A 6779-nucleotide genomic window follows, 5' to 3' on the forward strand; every position below is an offset into this window, starting at 1 on the left:
GCCTTAGACCATCAGAAAAATAGATATTTATATTACAATTCATAACACTAGTAATTACAGTTATGAACTAGCAATGAAAATAATGTGATGGTTGGGAGTCACCACGACATGTGGAGCTGTATTAAAAGGTTACAGCGGGGCTGGTGAGATGGCTCAGTGGGTAAGAGCACCTGACTGTTCTTCCAAAGGTCCGGAGTTCCGGATTTGAACACTAGGTTCAAATCCCAGCAACCACATGGTGGCTCACAACCATCCGTAATGAGATCTGACTCCCTCTTCTGGAGTGTCTGAAGACAGCTGCAGTGTACTTACATATAATCAATAAATAAATCTTTAAAAACAAAAAACAAACAAACAAACAAACAAAAAAGGTTACAGCATCAGGAAGTTTGAGAACCACTGCTCCGAGGAAAGAGAAAAAAACAATGGGGTTATCTCTGTGCCTTCGGCTCGGAAGTGCGGTGTGCCGGATTAAGCATGTACAGGATTTCACCAGTTTTTTGTTTTGTTTTGTTTTGTTTCCCTTGTAGGCCTGAAAGAGAAGTCAGTGACTTTGGTGATGTTTGTGTTCTACTTATAGCTTTCTGCTATGAGAACATTATACTCATATTCAGAAGGGTTTGTACTTCTAGTGATTTGCAACCAATAGTCTAATGTAGTCAAGTTAAAAAAAATTACTGACAGAACATAAAATTGATTTTAATGTTGCAGCTGAAAGTACAAAGGTATTCAATTAAAAATAAATGTATAGGTGTCGTGTATTGGTTATTTAGGTAATATGGAACAACTGTCTTATATTTACTTATACACACTTCCCTTCTCTCCTGAAACTGAAGGGCAAGCCATATCTCTAAGCCTTTTGGGCCAGACCATGAATCTAATTATGACCAATGGGCTATGAACACTCATGAGAAACATCATTTCTGGGGGCAGCAGGGTGGGGGGACAGTAGAAAGTAAGTGAAGCTCAGTGACAGAGTGCATGCTTCGCTTCGGATGCAAGAAACACTAGGTTCAACTCCCAGTGCTGAGAGAGAGGGGGGGGGTGAGAAGGGGGGAGAGGAGGGAGAGGGGGAGGAATTCAGTGGTACCGCCAGTGGCCAGTGTTTATCAACATCCAGGCAGTCCTAGGCATATATCCAATCTGTCTCAGTCACAGCAATAAAGCATTCCACATGCTCAGCTACAGAATCATTCAACCTGAGACACTGCCAAGGCAGGGAGGCATTCAGACTTAGAGTCAGTAAGAAAGAACTTTATGGGGCTACGAAAATAGCTGAGTTGGTAAAAAACCCTTGCCACACAAGCATGAGGACCTTAGATGATCCCCAAAACCTACATTAAAAAGCCGGTTGTGCAAGCTGGGCGTTGTGGCGCATGCCTTTAATCCCAGCACTTGGGAGGCAGAGGCAGGCAGATTTCTGAGTTCGAGGCCATCCTGGTCTTCAAAGTGAGTTCCAGGACAGCCAGGACTATACAGAGAAACCCTGTCTCAAAAAAAACAAAACAAAACAAACAAACAAACAAAAACAAAACAAGAAGCCAGTTGTGGTGGTGGTGGTGGTACGCGCTTGTAAGCCTGTTACTGGGGAGGCAGATCTCTGGGCCTCAAGGGCCAGCCACTCTAGCCGACTTGGCAAACTCAAGGACAGTGAGAAACCCTGTCTCAAAAGGCTAAGTTGGCAAGCACCCAAGGAACAAGACTAAAATTGTCTTCTTACCTATACACACATATGCACATAGACCCACAAACAGTTAAACGTGTGTGTGTGTGTGTGTGTGTGTCTGCATCTGTATCCACACACCAATATCTTTTAAGAAAAAAAAAAAAGTACTTTAATGAGTTGAGTCCCTGCTTCTCTCTCAGGACAGGCCTGTAGATCACTACTGTTGATCCTGTCCAGCAAATGCAGGGAAGAGCAGCTAATGAACACAAAGACGTGACATTGGCTGTGGGTTACTGTTTTATTTGTGTGTGTGTGTGTCTGTGTGTCTGTGTGGATGGATGGATGGATGGATGGATGGATGGGTGGATTGTTTTTTTAAGACAAAGTATCTCTATGTTGTCTTGGTACTTGCTATGTAGACCAGGCTGGCCTCGAACTCACAGAGATCCACCTGCCTCTGCCTCTGCCTCCTGAGTGCTAGGATTAAAGGTCTGTTCCACTACCCCCAACCTTACTGTTTTATTTTTAAAGTTCCAAATTTTAGAAGCTATAAAGTTCTATTTGGACTGTGAGTTACAACGGGCCAGAGTGACTGGAATGAATTGGCCTCTAAAGGAAGGTGAGTGGAGAGCACCCTTCAATTACACGTGGTGAAGTTTCCTTAGGAAGTAATTTTCTCCCCCCCTTATTTCCCCTTGAGGCATATACATGAAAAAGAAAGCTGTATCTATTCTGAGTTAAGCTATAACATACCTTAAGCTCTAAGTAATCTTTGTGATACTATCTTGTTTGTTAATATCAGGGACTTTCCAGTCCCAAGAAATTAAAGCAGCAGCTAAAAGAGGGTAGCAAATATTAACCTTCTCATCTATCATTCACTCCACACCGTTTAACTGAGAGCTGTGTGCTCGAACCATCCTTTCTCAGAGTGATTTCTCCTCCCCTCTCCCCTGTTCCTTATGTGAATGTTCAAAACTACTCGCACATATAGGAAAAGCAAAATGAATGTTGACTAGGTGGATAAAGCATTTGCTGTGTGCACAAGTGTGAAGACCAGTTCAAAGCTCCAGTACCTATGTAAAACCATACCACACAGGCATGGTAACCACTTGTAATTCCATAATTCCAGGACTTGGCAGGCAGTGACAGGAGATCCATGGAACAAGCTAGGTAGCTAGACACCCAATATCAGCTTCATGCCTGGTTATACTTGCCCCCCCCCCCCCACACACACACACTCACTCACATAAACACACACACTCTCATACACACTCACACACACATAAGCACACACACTCACTCACATGCACACACATACTCTCACACACACATGCACATACACACAAACACACATACTCACACTCACACTCAAACTTCACCAGCAGCCATAATGCTTAATAGCTCAACAGAATACTTTCTTGAATAATGCATATTTTACTTACATATTATATATTTTATTCTAAGGGGTAAATTTAATTATTTGAGGGGTGGGGCTGGAGAGGTGTTTTAAGGATTTGAGGGGTGGGGCTGGAGAGATGACTCAGCCGTTAAGAGCACTGACTGCTCTTCCAGAAGTCCTGAGTTCAATTCCCAGCAACCATATGATGGCTCACAACCATTTGCAGTGGGATCCAATATCTTCTTCTGGTGTGTGTGAAGACAACTACAGTGTACTGATATACATAAAACAAATAAATAAATAATTATTTAAAAATGTTTGAGGGGTAAAACTTAAGAAGGGGTGGGGGAGGACAACAGCTGGAATGTAAATAAATAAAAAGAAAGAAACTTTAAAACATTACATTTTCGTATATACAGTATGAAAAAGAAAAGAGGGCCCAGGGCACTCTCATTTTTCCGTTAACATACCTTCTCTAACTAGCTACTTCTTCAGCCAAAACACAAAAGCCATCCTTAAGTACAGCTATGTCTCTAAGATGGGACTATTGGTAACTGTGATGGTTAACTTTGCCAGTTTCACTGGGCCATTAGGTACCCAAATATTTGTTGGAACATTCTGGAAGTATCTATGAGCATATTTTGGGTTGAGTTTAATATTTCAGTCTATAGGTTGAGTAAAACAGACTGCCCTCTGTTGGGAACCAGAAAAAGGGGGGGGGAGAGGCCCTGGGGAAGAGGGGGAAGGGAAAAGGGGCCCAACATCCAACCAGAGTTCCTGTGCTCTGGGCAAGTGGACGCAGGCAGAGCTGCCAGACTCTTTCCACTCAGCCCCAGGTGGGCCTCTAAGCCTCTGACCCCACTCGGCGGGCAGGGGTGGGGGGGTGGACAAGGGGCAGCCCCGGACCAGGGACCCTGAGGTGACACCCTGTCGCCCCGGGGTTATAGGGGAGAGGGAATAGGGAAGAGGTTCCCAACACTGACCAGAGTGCGCAGAGGGTCTTGATGGAGCAGAGACTCTCTATGGTTTAAGAGCTTTATTATAGAAATGCAGGGAGAAAGAGAGAAGGTAGAAAAGAGAGAGAGAGAGAGAGACAGGAGGGGAGGAGAGGAGAGGAGAGGAGAGGGCAGGGGAGGGGGAGGGGAGGGCAGGGGAGGGGGAGGGGAGGGCAGGGGAGGGGAGGGGAGGGCAGGGGAGGGGAGGGGAGGGGAGGGGAGGGGAGGGGAGGGGAGGGGAGGGGAGGAGAGGAGAGGAGAGGAGAGGAGAGGAGAGGAGAGGAGAGGAGAGGAGAGGAGAGGAGAGGAGAGGAGAGGAGAGGAGAGGAGAGGAGAGGAGAGGAGAGGAGAGGAGAGGAGAGGAGAGGAGAGGAGAGGAGGAGACAAAGAAAGGAAAGAGAAGAGAGAAGACAAAGAGAGGGGAGAGGGGGGAGAGAGTGAAGGGTAAGAAGTAAGAGCATAAGAGTAAGAGAGTGAGGTGGGGCTGAACAGCCCTTTTTATGGTCTTTACTGTTGCTAGGTAACTGGGGAGGAGTTTAACCTGAAGGTCAGAAGCTTGGGCCATTGCTTACGTGACTACTGACCATGCTTCTCTTGTGGGGGCTGTGGAAGATGGTAATTTAGGCAGGGGCCAGAGCTCTGCCAGAGCATGAGGGAACGCCTACTGTGTCATGAAGGTAAATTATGACCATCGGGGTTCAGACCTCAGCTCAACTGGAGACCAGCCTGCAATTCCCCACAGCCCTCCCTAAAGTGGGTTAAAAGACAGAAAAGAATTAAATATCTGATCCTCTCCCATATCTACAAGACGTAACTTCCCTTGTCCAACCATCTTGTAGATTGGATGTTGTTTTCCCTTGCTTTCTGATTAGAACTATGTCATTGGTCCTCCTGTGTCTTAAGTCTACAAAGTGCATGTGTGCTGGCTAATCTTGTGTCAACCTGACAGACAACTAGAATTATCTGAAAGGAGAGAACCTTAATTGAGAAAATGCCTCCATAAGATCTGGCTGCAAAGCATTTTCTTAAATTGTGATTGATGTGGCAGGGCCCAGCCCATTGTGGGTGGTGCCATCCCTGGATTCTGGGCTCTATAAAGAAAGCAGGCTGAGCAATCATTGAGGAGCAAGCCAGTAAGCAGCACTCCTCCACGGCCTCTGCATCAGCTCCTGCCTCCAGGTTCCTGCCCTGCTTTGAGTTCCTTCCTGTCCTGACTTTCTTTGATGATAAACAGCAATGTGGAAGTATAAGCTGAATAAACCCTCTCCTCCCCAACTTGTTTTTTGGTCATGGTGTTTCATCACAGCAAGAGACCCTAACTATGACAGTATGTCTTAGGAATTATCAGCCTCTATAATCAGGAGCAAACTTCCTTATAGCAACTCACTAATATGCCAGTGGTCAAAGGAAGTTAGTGACCAAATCCAGAGTAAGGGGTAGAAAAGTCTTACACGGAGGTACCATTGCCAGGAGGTTGGATTATCAAGACTCCCTATACACTGGCTGCCAACAAGGAAACCCCAAATATCGGCAGAATTCTCGCTGATTGGCACTTGCCTGGTAACTATAGTGCAAATTTCAAATCTGGATAGTAGGAGGGACAAATTTGGAATCTGTGAACAGTTTGGGTGTCCCAGTAAGATATAACTTTACTATGTGTTTTTTTTTTTCACTTGCTTTGTGTGTGTGTGCACATGTGCTGGCATGTGTGCCACTGGTGTAGGCATGAGAGTCAGAAGAAAACATTAGGGAGACAGCTCTCACAAAGGGTCTCTGTTAGTTTTCCTGCTATGCTTAGTATCACAGGTTAGATAGCTCTCCAGCTCACAACCACTCAGGAGTCTCCTGTCTCTGCCACCAGCTCACAGCGTTTCAGGAGTTGCCTGTCCCTGCCTCCTGCTGTCCCTGCCTCCTGTCTAACCTTCGAGTGCTGAGATGACAGGTACCTACATCTAGCTCTCTTATGTAGGTCCTGGGGAGTAAACTCAAGTCATCAACCTTGTAGCAAATGATTTTACCCACTCAGTCGTCTTGATGGCCCAGGTGTCTTGATGGTTTGTGTGATTGGTTGGCTGGGCTTTTTGTTTTGAGATAGGATCTAGCTAGATAACTTAGGCTGGCCTTGAACTCACTATATAGCCCAGGCTGGCCTCCAACTCAGTGCTCGCCATACTTCAACCTCCCAGATGCTAGGATTATAAGCATGAGCCATCAAGCCTAGCACCGTGCATATTTAAATTGTATGGTTTGTATTATACACTACATAGATTTTAACACATGGTACATTGGGAATTATGTCGATTTTAAAAATACATATATAGTAGGTAATGTCACACACAAATTTTCTTTCATTTAAGGTTACATTACACAATGCATAGTGGCACAAGCAAGCCTTTAATGTCAGCTCTTAGGAGCAGGAGGTAAAAGAATCCGGAGTTCTAAGTCATTCTAACTGCTCAGCCAGCCTGGGTTGCATTCAAACTTGTCTTTAAAAAAACAAGTGACTCGACATTTGTACAACATAGTGATATTTCAGATGATGTTTGTGAAATTGAGTTAAATTTGAGTGTTGTAAGGATGGGCCTTCATTTATTTGTCCCGACAAGCCAAATCAACTTACTTATGTAACTAACTTAAAACAGTCTGCTTCTGTAAGCCCAGGCTGGCCTTCAACTTGTGTTTCCACAAGCTCTTGCCTCAACCAAGGGCTGAGATTTAG

Source organism: Mus caroli, unplaced genomic scaffold (genome assembly GCF_978045245.1).
Source record: "Mus caroli unplaced genomic scaffold, Mus_caroli_1 scaffold_15, whole genome shotgun sequence".
NCBI classification, from domain to species: domain Eukaryota; kingdom Metazoa; phylum Chordata; class Mammalia; order Rodentia; family Muridae; genus Mus; species Mus caroli.